Source organism: Pezoporus wallicus, unplaced genomic scaffold, assembly GCF_028554395.1.
Source record: "Pezoporus wallicus isolate ANWC-B61680 ecotype Strahan unplaced genomic scaffold, APGP_CSIRO_Pwel_v1 contig_7073, whole genome shotgun sequence".
In the NCBI taxonomy this organism is placed as follows: Eukaryota; Metazoa; Chordata; class Aves; order Psittaciformes; family Psittacidae; genus Pezoporus; species Pezoporus wallicus.
This window is the reverse complement of record NW_026641326.1, coordinates 6,449,889-6,468,947: the sequence shown is the minus strand read 5'-3', so window position 1 is coordinate 6,468,947 and position 19,059 is coordinate 6,449,889. Positions and strand designations below refer to the sequence as shown.

General features: G+C 41.5%; 1 long non-coding RNA gene across 2 annotated transcripts in view; it reads right to left on the bottom strand.

Moving 5' to 3' along the window:
* LOC130606525 (uncharacterized) overlaps positions 1 to 11,171 on the bottom strand; it is a 35,778-nt gene extending 24,607 nt beyond the window's left edge. For both annotated transcript variants that reach the window (XR_008973996.1, XR_008973997.1), the window contains exon 1: positions 10,790 to 11,171. This is a non-coding gene — a long non-coding RNA (uncharacterized LOC130606525). The remainder of the gene's footprint in view (positions 1 to 10,789) is intronic.
* Positions 11,172 to 19,059: the final 7,888 nt, after the last annotated feature.

The following is a 19,059-nucleotide window of genomic DNA, read 5'->3' as shown; positions in this document are numbered from 1 at the left end:
AAATCACATGCCTCTTCTCTTGGGCAAGGAATGGGATACACAGAGAAAAATTAACATGAGCTACAAACTAAAGATCCAAGACCTGTGCAGTCCCATAGATTCATTTTACAGGACTAATTAGATGACGTTAGCTGGCACTTCCAAAGCCAGCATGGCAGCTATATACATCCTGGTGAGATATGCAAGACAGCAACAAGAGAAGCTGTCAAAATGCCAGATGCATTTGAGACTCCCTTGACACAATGCAATACCAAATTCTCTCTTCCTCTGTATATACCTCAATTGCCGAGGTGAGCAGCTCCAGCGCTGGCACAATTGATGCATGGGGGGTGTTCCCAAACTGCAGCTCATGCAACAGCAGCTGAGGAAACCCTAGTGGGGCTGGAGCAATAGTGGGCAAGCCCCTAACACCTATAAAAGAAGCTCTTAGGAAGCACTAGTGACCAGGTTGGGCATATGGACAGTATGGATGGCAGCAGTGAGCACACCCGTGGGAGATACACCCCTGTAGAGGAACATCTCTAACTAGTGACAGAACTCTGAGAGGAGGCCAGTAGGTTGAGGACTATCAGGGAGCACATGTGAGAGAGAGGCAGACTACAGGAACTGCACCCTGCTTTCCTTGAGACAGAGCCCATACACAGACAAGACGTGACATGGAGGATTCCCTATCCTCTCTCCACCTGGCTGAACATGGTGACTTAAACAGTAGGGCAATGGTGACAAGTTCCTGCCTGGCGCAGCAGTCACATTTCCTCTGTGACCACCCCACCTTCCCAAATGCCCTTGAACAATAGATATGAGGCTCTGCATGTGGAACCAAGCAATTACAGGAACGATAACAACAATGAAACGAAAGAGGGTCTGATTCTTGGTGAAGTAAGGAGAGGGGGAGGATCATCAGAACCTCTACCTCGGACTTCCTGAGGGCAGACTGTGGCCTGTTTAGGAGCCTGGTTGAGAGAGTTCCTTGGGAGGCTGTCCTGAAGGGCAAAGGAGTCCAGGAAGGCTGGACATTCCTCAAGAAGGAAACCCTGAGGCATAGGAGTAAGTTATCCTCCTGTACTGAAATATGAGCAGGCAGGGAATAAGACTGGTCTGGATTAACAAAGAGCTTTGGCTGGAACTCAGGAAAAAAAGGAAAGTTTATGACACAAGTCTTATGAGGAACAGCTGAGGGAAGTGGGGTTGCTGATCCTGGAGAAAAGGAGGTTCAGAGGAGACCTTATTGCTCTCTACAACTACCTGAAAGGAGGTTGTAGCAAGGTGGGGGCCAGTCTCTTTTCCCAAGTAATAAGTGATAGGACAAAAGAAAATGGCCTCAAATTTTACTGGGGGAGGTTTAGATTGGATATTAGGAAAAATGTGTTCACCAAAATGGTTGTCAAGCATTGGAACAGGCTGCCCACGGCAGTGGTGAATTCACCATTCCTGAAGGGATTTAAAACGTTTTGATGTGGCACTTAGGGACATGGTTTAGTGCTGGACTTGGCAGTGCTGGGTTCACAGTTGGACCTGATGATCTTAAAGGTCTTTTCCAACTTAAATGATTCTATGATTCATATCACTAATGTCAGTTATGAAATGTTTACAGGGAAGGGTGAAAGACCACCAATTTGCTGAGGAAATCAGAGGTTATCACAGGCCACCTTTCTGACAAAAAGATTGATCCTTAACAAGAAAGAGAAGCTGCCTTTTGCTATGGCTTTGATCAGTGAGGACTCATGTATAATTTAACAGTGCTGTGGCTAATAGCAACGAGAAATAATTTACTCCTCTTTTAATGGATAAGTACTCCTCTCTCTTTTCTCAGCATACTAGAAGAGCTTCTAGCAAGTGATCACTCCTGCTTGGATCAGGCATCACCCATTCCCTAGCACCACTGATGTGGAGGGAGCTTGCTCAGACTCACTGGGAGCATCAGGACAACAAATGGCAATCATTGCATGGGAATACTGAGCGCTGCTGGCAAATGCCTGTATTGCCCTCCCCAAACATATTCCCTAGGGTTTCTGGAAGAATTACACCTCTATTAAAATAATCAGAAGAAATAACAAACTGAGCTCCTAATCCTTCCCACCACCCACCAGCAGGTGATGTACCTTCCTTCCCCTCCATGAACCCTGCAGTAAGCAGCGTGACTCTTGGGAAGATTTTCTTGATTCATTTTTGTCAACATGCAGATAACTTTCCTACTTTGGGGTAGAAACAACCTCTGGAATTGCACATGAGGCAGGGACATACCTGGATGCACAAAGCCAGTGGCTATCCCGCCTGCCACGCGACACTGCTGGCAGGGAGCTTCAGGAACACAATATATTCTAACAATTCTCACAGACTTTTGCCTTAAGAAGCTTATGAGAAAATGGCTGTTTCTTTATAGAAACAAAACATGTCACCTGAGAAAATAAATTCTGTTAGGTGACAAAATGTGCTTCATTTCAATATTAAAAACAGATTTCCAGCAGTTTTTTTCACAGCATGTCTTTTTGGTGGTGCGATGGCTTTCATTCTTTCTTTGCTCCTAATGATGAAATAAAGTTTGCAGTTCCCAAGATATTAAAGTTAAGCAGATAAAGACACAGACCTAAGTTGGGGGATTGTGCAGTTTTGTGGCTGTGATCATATAATAAGATGCAGAAATGCACAGCAACTTAAGAAAGCAGTGTTAACGAAGAAAAAGGCCAAAGCTCTGTGAGTGCTCCCATTGCCCATGGCTGAGGTTAGTACCACAAAAACTTACTACCACCTATAATTAATAGAAATCATGCCATAGAATCATATCATAGAATGGTTTGGGTTGGAAGGGAACTTAAAGCTCATCCAGTTCCAGCCCTCTGTCATGGACAGGGACACGTTCCACTAGACCAGCTTGCTAAAAGCCCTATCCAACCTGGCCCTGAACACTTCCAGGTATGGGACAGCCCCAGCTTCTCTGGGCAGCCTGTGCCAGCTCCTCAGCACCCGCACAGCAAAAAACTTCCTAATGATCTATATAATGATGTGGGTATGCACCTGGCTCTTTGTAAAATACCTGTTTGGAACTTGATCAAAAGAAGCTTCAATTAAAGAAAAAAAAGCCCAAAACAACTGTCTTTTATATCAGTGTTACTGGGATCTTGCGTTTGTGCAACACTGGGGATACAGTGCCCTGGAGGAGGACAGGAAGCTTGAGCATTTAATGCAAGGATGAGAATTTGTCCACAAGTGTCCCTGGATACTCTTTTATACATTCCCCCTTTTGGCAGGGGATACAAAACAAGCCACCAGGAAGGTGAACGCCTGCCTCAGTGCCCAGTGTTCTCAAGCCAGTGCAGCCCTAGCCCCACACCCAGCCACAGCAGCACCCAGCCCTCCCCACTGAAGCCTGCTGCATGCCCTGCTCTTTCCACTAAGCCTGGCCTTCATGGCTTTTCCAGCACCAGTGCACACCCCAGCTCTGCTCAGCTAATCCAGTTTGCCTGGCAGAGTGACTACACCCTGAGCTGCTCAAGTCTAACAGAAAGACTAGTGCTTGTCAGAGCTTGGGAAAATCAGAGCCCCCAGCCGAGGAGGTGAATCCTCAAGGAGACTTGCGGAAATGTTGCTCCCCTTGAGCCTTGGTAATGGGCTTTCAGTGAAGTGAGCAGTCACTAGGTCACAGCATGGAAATGCTGCTCAAACTGGAACAGCGTTAGAGCTAAAATTCATTTAAATTCATTACTTCTTTATTATTATTATTATTTTAAAGGAAGTATTTGGAGTTAATACGCTTAAATGTTATTGCTTCTTCCCAGACATGAGGTGTTTCAGTATAAAAGTCACCAGGTGGCTTTTGAGTCCGTATGACTGAAGAGAGAGATACCCTCTACCAAGAGATCAGGGCATCCTGGAAGAGCTACACCAAGGCCAATGTCTCTTTTGCCTTGGAAACTGTATGCAGCAAACACCTACATAAAGATGAATGTTATTATGCCATGCTATGCTGGGTATTTCCACTGAGGATATAGAAGCTTTGTTTTCAATTCTACTTGTAATGACATAGTCAAGACTGCTACCAAGTACAAAACCTAGTTGAAGTATATTCTAAGGTTTATCAACAAAGTCACATTATCTCAAGTTAACATCCCATTAAAAGCACATAATTCACTTAACCCTTACACTCCTAGATGCTGTAGGAAAGGCGCAGTCTATTTCTTGCTATTTGAGAATAAATTCAAGTCCTAGAACTCATTATGCAACCTATTTTTCAATAAATAGGGTTTTCATGCTACACTAACACACAGCAGGGTCAGAAAAAATAACCCTCATTTATTTCACCATGGGGAAAAAGCCACAGACTGAAACTCACCCTAGCTCTATCATCATTATACGCATTTTAGCAAATGTATTTGAGATGCTATGCAAGTTCTTTATTCAGGAAACAACATGACAGTCTCTCTTACTGATGGCTATGCAGCATCTCACCACAGGCGCCAAGCTCCCAATACGAGTTCTCAGACTCCATGAGGCTGTCTTCTTAATTACTTCACTAATATCTTGATTCAGATTAAAATTGTTGTAAAACATCTATTGTCTATATAAAAGGAAAAGTTATGCACTTCTATTCACATCTTAGGCATAAAATGTAGGTGCACATGCATGAAGAAGAGCAAGACCCCCATCAGCTTGTGGACTAGCAAAGGATTACAAAAACCAAGAGAATTTGATGATCTAGATCTGATGGAATTCGTCAATACAGTCAGCACAAATGGCTATAAAACCATTTTACTTATGGATGCTTCTTTTCAATTTACTGGCTGGTAAGACGGGATGTGTAAATGCTGCTATCTTCTGTCCTTTTCATAAAATCACAGACTGGTTTGGGTTGGAAGTGACCTTAAAGTTCATGCAGTTCCAACGCCCCTGCCATGGGCAGGGACACCTTCCGCTAGACCAGGTTGCTCCAAGCTGCATCCAACCTGGCCTTGAACACTGCCAGGGATGGGGCAGCCACAGCTTCTCTGGGCACCGTGTGGCAGTGCCTCACCATCCTCACAGCAAAGAATTTCTTCCTAACATCTAATCTAAATCTATTCTCTCTAGTTCAAATCCATTCCCCCTTGTTCTATTCCTACCTGCCCTTGTAAAAAGTCCCTCTTGAGCTTTCTTGTTGGCCACTTTAGGCACTGAAAGTTGCTTTAATGTCTCCCTGGAGACTTTTCTTCTCCTGGCTGAATAAGCCCAACTTTCTCAGCCTGTCTCCATAGCAGAGGTGTTCCAGCCCTCTGAGAATCTTTGCAGCGTCCTCTAGATTTGCTCCAATGGGTCCACATCCTTCTTATGCTGGGTGTCCCAGCTGGAAGCACTACTGATAGGGGCTCTTACAAGAGTGGAGTAGAGGGGGAAGAATCTGTAGAATTTCTCATATGCAGAAAGTAAATCCCATGCTGACTCTGGCATGCTCAACTAGCCACACCACTGCAATGTTTGGTAAGGCATCACTTTATGCACTGGTGTCATTCAGCTGTGAGAGTGAGTATCATCAGGAGAGACCCCAGGCAGGCCTTAGCAGGATAACCAACAGCCTCAGACATTCTCCCTACCAGTGAAACAGAAACAATTCCATTTTCTTTTTAAAGTAAATAAATGAAACCCAGCTCTCCATATTTCACAATATACATATACACCCAAAACAAATAGCTCGCAGCAGTCTTGTGGATCTTTTACTGGATTTTTCCTTTCATACCGAGAAGATTCAGAAAGTTCTAATTGAAACAAAATCTGAAAATAATGTCAGAATAACTGGCAAAGTATTTACTATTCATTAGAAATAATTCACTCAGTTTGAGCTGTTGCAAGGGTCCCACTGTTATTTGCCTCACCCACAGTAGATGCTATCACAAGGAAAGGCTGATCATATGGACAAGCAGCACATAATTTTCTTCTCATCTGACCCTCAAACTTAGCAATTTTCTCTTTTATAACATTTTATGGAGAGGAAAGAAGATGATGAGTAGGGGAAAGAATCGGTAACAGAGAAGATAATAGTAAAAAGAGTCAGGAAAGAGGTGATATATAATTTACTATGAACAGCAGCAGCGGCACAAAGACTTCAGGAATTACATAGACAAAGCACGAACAAAATCTACATTCTCAATATAGAAATTTTCTTGCATTTTGTGTCCTTTCTTTCCACTTATTTTGGAATATATATTTTAAGGATTCATTTTAATAAAAGAAAAATATCTTCCTTTATAGAAGTACATGTTCTTCTGGCTAAAGTGATACTGTCTGGACATTTGATGCAACAGTTCAATAGGTTTTGGCAATGCAGAAAGGCATAACATGGTAATGAGACAGAAATAAGAAGTGTTTAACAAAAGTTAGTCTTAATTCAAAGTTTTGTACAATCTACTATATTTGATATGTATATGAAATGATAATAACAAAAAACAAAATAAATACAAAACAACAGACAAAATAAAAATACTGTTGTTTCCTTTGGCATCACCTGTAGTATGACGTGAATTGAAACTGGTATGGTACTATTTGGTAGCCACAGGGTATCAGAAATAGGACTGCTAGTTGGTTAGTTCTTTTTAGAGGAAATTTTCACACAATGCTGTAATTCTGAACAGCTTCAGCCTGTTAGGATGAGCCACAGATACATCCAGAGACTCTTTCACCACTAAGGTTTTCACAGCCATGTGGGGATTTGGGAGAGATTTTTGTGTTATTTTTGTAAAATAAGAATAATTAAAAAAAAATTATAAGAAAATAACTGCAGTGGAAGATATTTCATCTTTCTAAACACAATGAGGAACCTAAACAAAACTACAGAAACATAAAGTTTATCTTATTCCCTAAACTCTCCTTCCTTAATTCTGTTATGAGTGTATGGGTGAAACTAATTTTTCTTACCCAATGTAACTTCATTTACTGCTTTTTTTTACAGCTGAAAACTGCATCAAAGCTGGATCACACCCTCTCCCTATCTTTAGTCAGCCACATCCACCTCTCATCTTCCTTCTTGTGGCTACTGCAAACAAGAGGCAACATTATTTCCAGCAGTGAAAAGAATATACTTTCAGAAATAACTTCACTGCATACTTGTCAGGTGAATATCCCACACAAACAGCTTTTGCGGCACAACCACAAACCATTAAGCAGGCAAGTGCAAAGCCCTCCTGCTCCTTCTGCCCTTCCACTGATGCTCAGGGTGGGTTTGTCTTTGCAGGATAAAACACATTCCCCTTCTCTGGCTGACTCCAGACAAGTGTTCACACAACAGCAAGGGCGAGGTTGTAAGCTTTGTTGTAAAATGACTGTATGTGAAACAAGGAATGACAGCATGTGGTGGGATGCTGGTAAGATCTCATTACCTGTGAGACCTGAGAAAAACCTCCTTCAACTTGTCAAGCTCTAATAAAATGTTTTTTGTTGACAGCCTTCTACTGTAGTTCCTCTGGCACCAAGACTCCTGTTATCTGATCCCAGTATTCACAGCGGGAGCAAGGATAGGACTTCCCATCAACTTCATGGTTCCTAACCAAGGTTTTGTCCTTGTTGATGTCTTCCCTGACAAAAAACTGCTTGAGGTTGTGCAGTTTGGGATCTTCCCAAAAACCATCTTCCAGTCTGAAAGCTGTAAGGCCTGGATTGACATCAGAACCCCCTTTTTAAAAAATCACATTAAAAAAGAGCTTACATTTTCAGAAAGGTTTCCAGAACATGCATCTAAATTAGCTTCTTTGAATGGCATTCAAGCAGATCTTTCCACTCGAACCATACAAAGTGGTTATGAAGCTGAGCCTCCTGGTTTTGATACATTAAGACCAGCAGTGTAACTAGACCTGGAGCTCTTTAAATAATCCAAGGTGCAGGGAATGAGATCTGAAGCTAAAAGCAACCTCCAAAAACATGCACACAATAGCTTGCTAAGAAGTGAAAATAAATACAAATATTCCAATTACCATTGCTGCACTCATTTCCAGTCTCCAAAGACACCTAGCACGACCATCCCTTTCCCTCTGAATAGCTGATCAGCAGATTAAAATACTTTCATTATACTCCTTTTGTTTGAACAGGAACAATTGTGGCCATCTCTCAAAGCCTGCAGCTGAGGAACAATATCAGAGAAATGCCACACAGAAAATCTGTCAATAGGATCATTTCCAACTTATCTGAATATTTCTTCAATTTCCCTGTTAATACAAAATAAATAAAGAACACTTGCTTGCTAAATTCATGTACACTGACTGGGAAAGAAGAGGTAAGAGGAGGTGGGGAGAGAGGAGAGTGTTGCCTGAAGCAACAGGATATTCTTCAGGGATTTCTGAGATCACTGTTTTGCCGATTTCCCACCCTGACTTCCCAAAGGGACGAGGGAATTTCTGCAGTACAATCATCACTGAGAACCAAGATGTCCATCTATAGTTTTTGTAATTGAAACACCACAGCAAAATAGTTACTTCCCTACTCAGTAAAGAGTGAGTCTTACTTTGAGAAAGAAGGTGAAGCCGATCCAGGACATGCTTTGGCCAATCGTGAAAACAAACCTTAATGAACCAAAGAAGAAACTGCACGCAGATCCCATTGAGAGCATTTATGCAGCTCTGATTTCCACAGTGCAAGCCCCATGCAGATGGTGTGAGGGTGTCGTGGTTTAAGCTCAGTCAGCCACACATCCGCTCTCTCACTCTCCCTCTTCCTCCCTCCCACTCCCAGAGCAATGGGGAGGAGAATCAGAAGAATGTAACTCCCACGGGTTGAGGTAAGAACAGTTCAGTAACTAAGGTATAACACAAACCACTGCTGCTGCCACCAATAATAATAATGATAAGGGGAATAACAAGGGAAGAGACTACAACTGCTCACAACCTGCCAATCGATACCCAGCCCGACCCTAGCAGTGAACTAGCCCTTCTAGGTAACTGCCCCATTCTACAACCTGAGCATGATGTGCTGTGGTATGGAATACCTCTTTGGTCAGTTTGGGTCAGGTGTCCTGTCTCTGCTTCCTCCTGGCTTCCCCTCCTCCCTAGCAGAGCATGAGACTCAGAAAGTCCTTGGTCAGACTAAACATTTGAGCAGTAACTAAAAACATCAGTGTTATCAGTGCTGTTCCCAGGCTGAAAGAAGGAGAAAAATGACTGGTACTACTGAACCCAGGACAGGGTGTGCTGGGCTTGCTCTGAAAACCTGAAAGGTGCACTCCCTTTTTCGCCCTGCAAGCTGTGGAGATGGAGGACCACAGGGGGTGGAGAACAATGTGCCATGGGGTAAGCACAAGTGTCAGCGCCTGTGCTGCCCCAAGACCCCAGAATCCTGACAGCCTCAGGGAAGCCATGTCCCCCAAGGGCAAACCTGGTGCTGGGCTTTCAGACCCCAGTGAAACAAAGCCCAAGGTTTACTATGCAAAAGTGCAGGTACAAGCTGCTGGTGCAGCAGCAACAGTACTCACAGCCTGAAAGAGATGTGATCTCCAGTGGCCTGGCAATTGACCTCTGTATGCAAAACTCATCTGGAAAAAGGCTCTCCACAGAAGCATCCAGACCCATTACAGTAGCTGATCCCACTAAATTCATCTGAAATATATCTGCTGTTTTCTTTTTTCTTTCTAGATGCTTGGACCAGACTTGCAGGGAGATGTACTTTCAAAATTCAGATTCATGCTGCTTTAAGGTTTTGTTTCAAATCTTAGCCATACAACTTCAAGCCTCATTAAGTTACAATATATAGGTTTTCAGTGAACTCAGCTGGTAAATACCGGCATGTTTCTGTGTTCCCAAGGAAAAAAAAAAAAAAGAGATTTTCTACATGACTACAAGTTGCAGATGTAAAAAGTCCCAACAAAACATAAACCCAAACATTTCCCAGAGAGAACCAGCATGCTCTTTTTTAACATATGAAAAATCATTACAATCAAATCCTATTGTAAAATGCACTTCGGAATTTGTTTCACCAGCTTTATTACCTAGACATCCGGGATATTTTTATTTTTCCCCAAGTAGAAGCAAGTATCTAAATGAGAAGAAAATTGATGATATACAGCAAGCAAGTGGTTATGAAAAATAAGAGACCAAAATTTATCTCTATTGTTACTATACAGTGAAACTCATGTACCATAAACTGATACTGTAATGGAATAAATCAGAATGGTACCAATGATCATAATCCTTATTCTTTATGGTACAGACTAGAAATCAGGATTCAGGATCCCATTTTTCTTGGCATTATAAGAAGCAGAGCAGGGGAGACAGCTGGCGAGCTAATAACCTGTGTGACAGACAGAATGCTACGAGAAGGAAAAACAGAGAGGCAAAGGTTGGGAGATGGGGACAGCAAAATAACAGGGAGCAGAAGTTAGAGCTTGTCGTTTACCTAACTAGTGCCAGAGGGGCGAGCTGCGGCCATCAGAGCACAGCGAGATTTCAAAAGGGATTTAAAGGTTAACATAACAGCTTACATAAATGATTGGGACTTTTTTCCCTGCTCACAGGGTGGTGTAACACATGAAGAGAGATGAGACATGCAGGCACAGAGGTGACAGGAAGCACTGGCAGAATAAGACACAGTATGGAGAGAAGATTTTTCAACCACTTCTGGGAAGAAAGGGGTAGGATGCGATCAACAGGGATGTCTGCTTCCAGCAATACATTTACTGCACTTGAAAGGGGAGGAAATACATATGGTCTGGATGAGGGTCAAAACAGCCTGGAAATATTCCTCTCAGGTGGAGCTCAGGGACAGTTAAACTGTGCAGGCGAGGTGAAGATCAAGGTGAAATGCCAGAAAGAGCATCTGGTGCGTAGTTGCATGGAGTTACCTGGGGCAGTACAGCTGGATGGAAGTCAAAGAACAGATTAATGCTCCTAAGGACTGAACAGGCTGAAGCAAGCCAGACCCTGGACTGACATGCAAAGAAGCAAGATTTATGTTGGCATTTCTAGGAAGAAAAAGGCTACAAGATAAATCCAGAGCTCGTTACATGATAGAGAATCCACACAGGAAAAAATGAGAACCCACACAGGAAAAAAATGCTTCTCATTGCCTTATTAATGCAACTGCTTTAATCAACAGTTGCTCAAAGGCCAGGAACCCATTCTTTCAAATGTTATTCATATGTCATTATTCATTCATATACCCAAACTAAGATAGGAACTAAGAAAAATTTCAGGATAAGCAGTCTCACTGAAAGGCAATATACAATAATTCTTAAATATGTGTAATCTTTTAATGAATTAAGGGGTTTTATATATTTATTTAGTATTTTTTTTTTAGTATGTAGACATGCCACTTGGAAGAGACATAGCTATCAGTGGTAAATAAGTAGTAGAAACTGTTTTACCTGCCAAACACCTAGGGTCAATCCTCACTCTCACAACTCTCATCCAGCAGCATGCATTAGCTTCACATCTTCATCCTTACCTGTTCTACTTTATGAAGGCATTCACTTGAGATACAGCTTACGATCAGAGGACGTAGAGATGTGTTGTTCACCAAGACTCCTGTGCTTACAATACACTTGACCCCAATGAACAGTTACTATGAAAAACAAGCTTAGTAAGGGGGGACATTTCTCTACTTGCATAAATAAAGCAATAATACAGTAGAAACTGACTCATAAGCTGAGGATTGCATGTGCTTTGGCTGCAGCATCTGTCTCGCTGTCCTAACAAGGTCAAGGCTGCATTGAGAGCATCCCGGCCTGGCAGTGCCAGGCAGGTCTGGCTGCCAAGCCCGCATGGGCAGCAGGACATGGCCTGGCAGCCCCCAGCCATGGGGTCAGCCAGCCTGAGAGACTGAGCTTTGTGTGCAGCCAGCCGAGGACGAGGCCTCGCTTGCATCAACAGGATGGTTTTCGGCATGGAACCTGCCAGCAGCTCCAACCCAGGCAAGCTGTGCTGGAGTATTGAAATCACAGACTTCAGCCCTGGTTATAATTGTGCCTGGCTCAGCCTCAGCTGAAGAACTATTTAATTTTTAACTATTTCACATTATGTATTTTATATATTTAAATTCATGGAGATCATGGAGATGTTTACTTATATACTTATATTTCATGGACTATAAAACAATAATAACAAACTCCAAATTAGTCATTTCCTTTCAGATAATAAAGTCACAATGAGAAAAATTTGTAGCTTCCAATTGTTCCAACCAGTGTTTGAAACGACATGAAAATCTCTCAGCAGTCATTACCGTTTAATTGTTTTGGAAAGCTGCAAGAGAATCACAGCAGCTTTTTTTGTTGTTTGGTTTGCTAAAAAAAAAGTTAATTTTATTCAAAATTATTAACTATTTCAGTCTCTTTATTCTTCAAAACAAAACAGAAGCACAGTAGGAAATTCTGATGAATATTCTATCAAAACATTTTTCTAGGAAATAAATCATACAGCTCATTTCTCTTGAGCCTTACAGAGAGCAACTCCATCTGCCAAAATATGTTGTCTTACGTCCATTGCCAATGAATGCTTTTTGGTAAACTGAATATCCATATGCAGTTTTGTAATCCCAGTTTAGTGCTGGGAGTTGCTAAACTCATGGATTATGCATTTAATTCCTTAAACCCAAAAGAAAAAGCGCTTGCAACATGATTAGCTTATTTGGTATTATTAAAGATCATTGTATTTTATCTAATAATTAATAAAAAGAACATACCTAATTAATATTATTTGGGGGATACTCTTGTATTTTTGTCTAGGGCTGATGTCATGTAGCCCCTGGGATGCCAAGGGAAGGGGAAGGATTTCTCTGGCAGGTGCAACAGAAAACCAGATGTGAAGTTCTCAAGAGAGAAGGCAAAGAAACCTGATGTTCAAGCACTAGTTTGAGACTCCAAACATTTTGTTTCTAACTTCATTACAAATTCCCTGTAGCAACTGGAAATATGAGTAAGGCAGGTAGCACCTGTGCTTCCCCTGCCTTGTCTGGGTTTCAGGCTCTTCCAAGCAGGAGGAAGTTGTTTCTATCCTCTCTCTGCACAAATGCAGTACGGTTGCAAACTCTGCTGGTCCTGCAGGCACTAACACGATGAAAATAAAAACAATATTTGGTTCTACAGGTATGATCCTTCAAGTCTTCTCTTAACACTCAGTTTAATAAAGAGTCTGTTTTCAACACTGCCCATGGACAACTTCCTAGCATCAAGCGCTGCATTTTTCCCAAATATACTTCTGGATCTAATCTGAGATCAGAGCTGAGTTTTTCAGGATTGAACGATTTGTTCTTATGTCTCAGATTTAGCGGATCCTTGGGAATATTTAATATCTTAGCTTTAATTAGTTTATCATATTATCATGTCTCTTATGGAAGCTGACTGAAGTTTATGAACTTTGTAGTTAGGGAACATGTATTGGGAACAGGATAACTTTTCACACCTCTGCCTGCTGTAGATTTCATCAATGATTTCACTTTATCACTTCTATACCCAGCCTGAGAGAGAATAGCATCTGGCTGCCTGCTTGTTCTAGATTTCAAATTATACTAAGAATTTGGGTGATGGATAAACTCTAGGCCCATTCTTTAAGTACCATAATCCTGATTACAAGACAACAATCCAAAGCTCCTCATGCAATGCACACATGTGCACTCTGGCAGCTAAAGCAGGATTTTTAATGTAGCTCAGTCAAAATCATTTGTTCGTACAAACAGCTTAGTATTTTGGCATTCCCAAAACATGGTAAAAAGTCATGACCAATGCCTACCTGCTTCTGTTACTTCTGTGGTAGCACTATAGACCTACAATCAACAGTGAATTTGTTGGTCCAAATGGATGATTGAAATAAACCCTTTTTTTGAGGTTACAGATCCAAGAAATCAGTCAAACCTGTTCATACTCCTCCCATTGCATGCCCAAAGCACCCAGTTAGCAAATAAAATGCCAAAATAATGTCACTAGCCCCAGGTATTGAGTACAGAATGTCTCTATGGTATAGCGATCTCATTATTTTCAGTAACAAAGAAGAAATTATATCTGCTTGGGGTTTTTTTGGTGCATCATTGCCATTAGGTGCTTTAAACATCGTGCAGTACCATAGAAACCACAAAGAGGCAATGCCCCCGTGCTGCTGCCGCTTCTATGTGGAAAAATACTCCCTTATTGAAAAAATATTCAGGGGGAAAAAAAAGAGTTTGATATTTAGCCAACATCCTGGTCCCTACAGAAGTGTTCCAGCAGCAGCCAGCACCAAAGTCAGTATGATTCATTGGATCAATAATTCTAAGGTCTGTACCTAAAAGGCTGAAAAATGTGATATAACCTGGCAGAAGAGTAATGATTGTAATGTTCAGCAAAATAGTTAATGAGGCTTGGAAAAAGCAGACTTTGGGGGGAAAGAAATACATACAGGTTTAACCTTGCACACTAGCTTGGGTAGAACATTTTGTCTTTTAGGTTAACTCTAAATTACCCACAGGCATCTTCATTTTCTCGACATTTTCAGTCTTTTATTGATAGGCCTTTTCCCCATTTGCATGCACTGTTTATGGGAAGAGGACATGGCCTCTTCTGGCTTATAATATCCATAATTGTTACTTGTTGAATGGTTGATTTTAGTAGCACAGTTACATAAAGGCACAGAAAGTGAGTTTCTTTACCTTCTCCCCTAACTGAATGTTTCCCTTTTAATTCCTTCCTTTTTCCTCTATCAGCTACCATCTGACTCCTAGCAATAAAATTATTTCCCAGATCCCTGCTTGCTCAACTTTCACTTCTCTCAGATGATATAATACCATCCTATACACAAGTATTTTTGCTCAAAGCAAGTCAAATAGCAATACTGACACAGCTGAGGTTAGTGATGTTATTTCAGCATTTCATTATTAAAAAAAAATATATATATATATTGACAACTATAATTTCCTATCATTCTGACACTCCTTGGGAAGAGCCACCTGGTCTATAAAATTATTTCCCACAAGCTGGCCTCTTTTTGAGACATCTGCAATGGCATCTGCCTCTGTGCCTTACCTGGGATAGGGACAAGATACCTGTCATTGGATCAATTGTATCAGGAGATCAATCTGAAGAAGGAAATCTTAGGTAAATGATTTAAAACTTTTTATCCAGACAATCAAAACCCCACCTTCCTCCCCAGCAAAACACCCATCCTGCATTATCACCAATAATGTTTTTCTTTAAAAATACAATTTACCATTAATTCTTTCATCTTCTAGAAGCTGAACAAAGGAAATGCGCTTTGCAAGTGTAGTAAAATATTCTACAGTTTGCCCTGTATTTGTCAGCCTGCATTAGCAAGACATCTATTAGTAATCTCAGTGCCACCAGTGATACTGCACTCCCCTTCCATCTATACAGCATTGTGTCCATGGTGAAGACAATTAGATGTTTCTGATCTCTCTTCTGTAATTCACTTTCCTATCTAATCAACAATTATCCATAATGAACTTTCCATTGCTAGTTCAAACTCAGCAGTTTCTCTTGCCTAGTGTGAGGCATAAAGAAAAAAACAGTGGCATATAATGTTTTATGAAGTGATTTCTGAATAATCACACTTCAATTTTAAAGCTGTTTAACAGACATAGCAAATGGCAGACAAAAGAACTGAAGTGAGGAGTATGACCTATGAAACTGATGCAAATTCATTTAGAAAAACCCTTTATTAGAGAAGGGTCTCCTTGCCACAGGTCTATAAATCATGCAGTAAAAATGCAGCTTAATTGTAGAAGCAAGTAATTTCATAATTTTATATCTTTGTAGTAATCTGAGTGGTAATAATGGTGTAAATAAAAATAAACATTTTTGTCATGGTGGACGTTGCATGAAAAGTTGAGAAATATTATAAATTTACTCTGTTATTTACAATATCTCAGAGAAATAACTCAGAGATTGGTTTGCACAATCACCTGAATTAATCAATAGTTCAAACTCTAGGGTCAAGCTAATCCACCTACTCCCTGTTCACAGAAACCCCACTGCATTCAGATGCTCCAGCAACCTTTGGCAAAGCTCCTGGGGGGTCTGCGCTGAGCAGGGCAGATGGCCAGCTGGACAGGAGCAAACACTTCCGAGCCCTGTTGAGTTTTCATGCAAACACACCCAACATCACCTCCAAAACTTCATGGACTTCAGTTTTGAAGAAAGCCTGGAACAACTGTGTCGCTGGCCCATTCCTCTTGCCAAGTAGGCAGGCTGGAAGCTGCACACTGACGCTCAGAGCTCACTAAGGGAGAGACACACAGCCTAAGCTCACCAAATAACCTGGATCTAAACCATTATAAAATACTGAGAGCCATCAAAAGTTTCCAAGAGCTTTTCTGCTGTATCTTAAGGAGAAGACATATTTGTCTTAAAGGAAAATAAATAAAATAACCGCAACTCAATCACTGTTATTAACTCTTCACAAGCTCCAGGCAATGTGCTGGAGGGGTGCATCTCTTGTGTGGGTGCTGCATCTTACTGCTGGATTCTGGGGATGAACCACAGCAGGAGGCTTCCCTAAACTTCAAAAGAGCAGCTCCGTCTTTCCAGTATGATCCCTTCTTCAAAAGGATTTAATGCCCTCAGTCTTTTTTGGAGTAAGATTTTGCTGAAGGTAACTCCACTCGCCACCTCTAATGATGAAATTCTGCATTGCTTTCAATATATTTATGGTTGCTTAAGACATGTTGTATTCCACTGAGGGTATTATGTTGTGCCCTTCTCACAAAATTTGGACCACATGCATTTAATAATTATGTTCAAAGACAGTGACCTATGCACAAGTTGTTCACCATTATTCAGCTGCTGTGGACTGACAATTCCACATTGCTTTTCCCCCAGAATATCCAAATGTAAAAAAGATGGTGCAGTCTCTTACACAGAGCTGCAGTTAGCTGCCTATTAAATACCCAAATTTCATCCACATCACCAGTTAACAACTGCAGCACTCAGGGATGAAAATGTTTGACTGGGAAATATCCAAATGAGGATTCAGTGGCTGCTAGTTTAGATTTTCCTATCATGCTGAAGAAAAAAGCCCACGCACCCTAAGGGGAGAACCACAATTGGTGATGGGGAAGGGCTTCGTGAGCCACAGCATCCCTTTGCCTGCAGTTCTCTGAAATTTCTGTACCAAACCAGTCAAGGAAGGCAACAACTAAAGGAAAGCCTTCATGGAAAGCATGCATTTATCTTCACTAAGACTGAAAAATGACTGCTGCTTCTCTTGAGAATTTAAATAGTGAAAATGTTCTTAAATGTCTTGAAAGTGCTCAGACACTGGTTGAAAACCCATTATTTTATCCACAACAGAGGGTTTTTTGAAGGGGCAAAGAGCAGAGCTAAGTACTTTCAAAAGAATTACTAGCTGCTTTGCTTTCTCAGATACCTTGGAAATACATGCTGTACACTTTGTAATGCAATTACTGTCAATTGTAACACATCAAAAATGTATTGCAAATATTAAAACTTTGTGTAAGTACATGCGAGAAAGCATAAACTACTCCTATATGTGCTTGTTTTCCAGTGCTTCAACCTGCAGTTACTGGATACGTCAGACCAGCTCAGACCTGTGAATTATCTGATCAATAGCAAAAAAGAACAAGAGTATTTTCAGTTCACTGGAAAAAGTCAAGGAACAGAGAAATAACAACGGCAGCAGTGATTCAATCAGGGAGAGCTGTAGTAGGTGGCACAAAATCGTAGGACAAACATCAAGCACACAAACAAATAGCACTGCTGGAGTGAAAAAGCTTGAGTTATCAGAGTGTCTTTTAGAAGGGCTCCATGGGTCACCCTCTTCCCTCCTCCTCCAGAAGTGGTCTTGTTGGAAGAAAAAGAAATTATTCATGGAAGTAAAATTGTGTGAGGCTGCAGCATTTGTCAAATTCACGGTCCCAATTTTTAAGCCACGGTCATGTTGACCTTCCTGTCAGTTTTAGACTTGAAAACAGAGAGGAAACAGCACAGGGCCTGGCAGCATGGGAGAACAACCGTTTTCTAAATCCTGATGTTTGCAAATGCCGCTTTGCTTAACAAAGAGACATTTCTTCCTGCAAATTATGAAAATTAACAAAAAACTAATGAAAAAACAAATTTGTTTTAACTGGTTGGAGTGGAAATAGTTCATTCTTTCTAATGTCAGGTAAAAGACAAGTCAGAAGTAAGAGCAGGGTTTTGTTTCTTTTTCCTCTTTTTTTAGTCCAAGATTTATTAAAAAATATTCTTTTCACCCTTCCTAACTAGAGATTAAATTTAGACTACAACTGCCCTGACACCTCCGGCAGTAGAGCTGAACCTGGTACCCAACCTGGTAATGACTGGACCCTGCTTTGTGGTAGATGAAAAGCTGGTTTAAGCATGTGCTGGTTGCCTGAGGCTTCAGCGCAGCTGAGCTCACCTTTCCTCAGGGGAAAAGCCCAGCTTACCCCAGGACTGGGTGGCTCAGCACATCTCCTGGTCAGGGCAAAGCCCCAAGTGAAGCAAAGTGAGGAGAAAAATATAATACAGCTACAAGCGTCATGAAAAATACATAGTGGAGGGATGCCTGGAGGGGTGAGGGATGGTAATAAAGTGCAGTGACAAAAAAAAAAAAAAAAAGGCACAAAGTGCTACATTCCAAGAGTAGAAAATACCAGAATTAATCAGGCAATGGGAGCTGCACAGACCTCCCCACAGACAGCACCGTGTGGCATGGGGACACGGTCCCAGTGATACCGTGGCTGTCAGAGATTGCCAGACATCTGTCTCAGCCAGCAGCATCAGCATTGCAAACACAGATGTTTCTGTCCCAGGCTTTCATGGCAGCTGACAGGTTATCAAAGCATCAAGAATGAATCAATGTGTGCCTTACCTCCGCAAAACCTAACCCCAGTGCTGTAATCCCCAGTGCTTGCAGAAATGGTCACAGCCATCCAGATTACGTCCACTCTACTGATTTCAAAAGATGCACTCTTAGATAATGACAGGGATGAGTTACCTGTCTCAGAAGCATATCTAGGACCTTGCTCAACCCAATTGCTCTGAGAAGCAAGGTGTGAACAGAGGTGAAGGTCCTCACCACCTCCTTGTGCCTCTGCCAGGGCTACCACCTGCACTGGCAAAACAGATGCCTGCCAAAGCCACTGTTGCTGAGGGCAGCAGAAGATCAATGG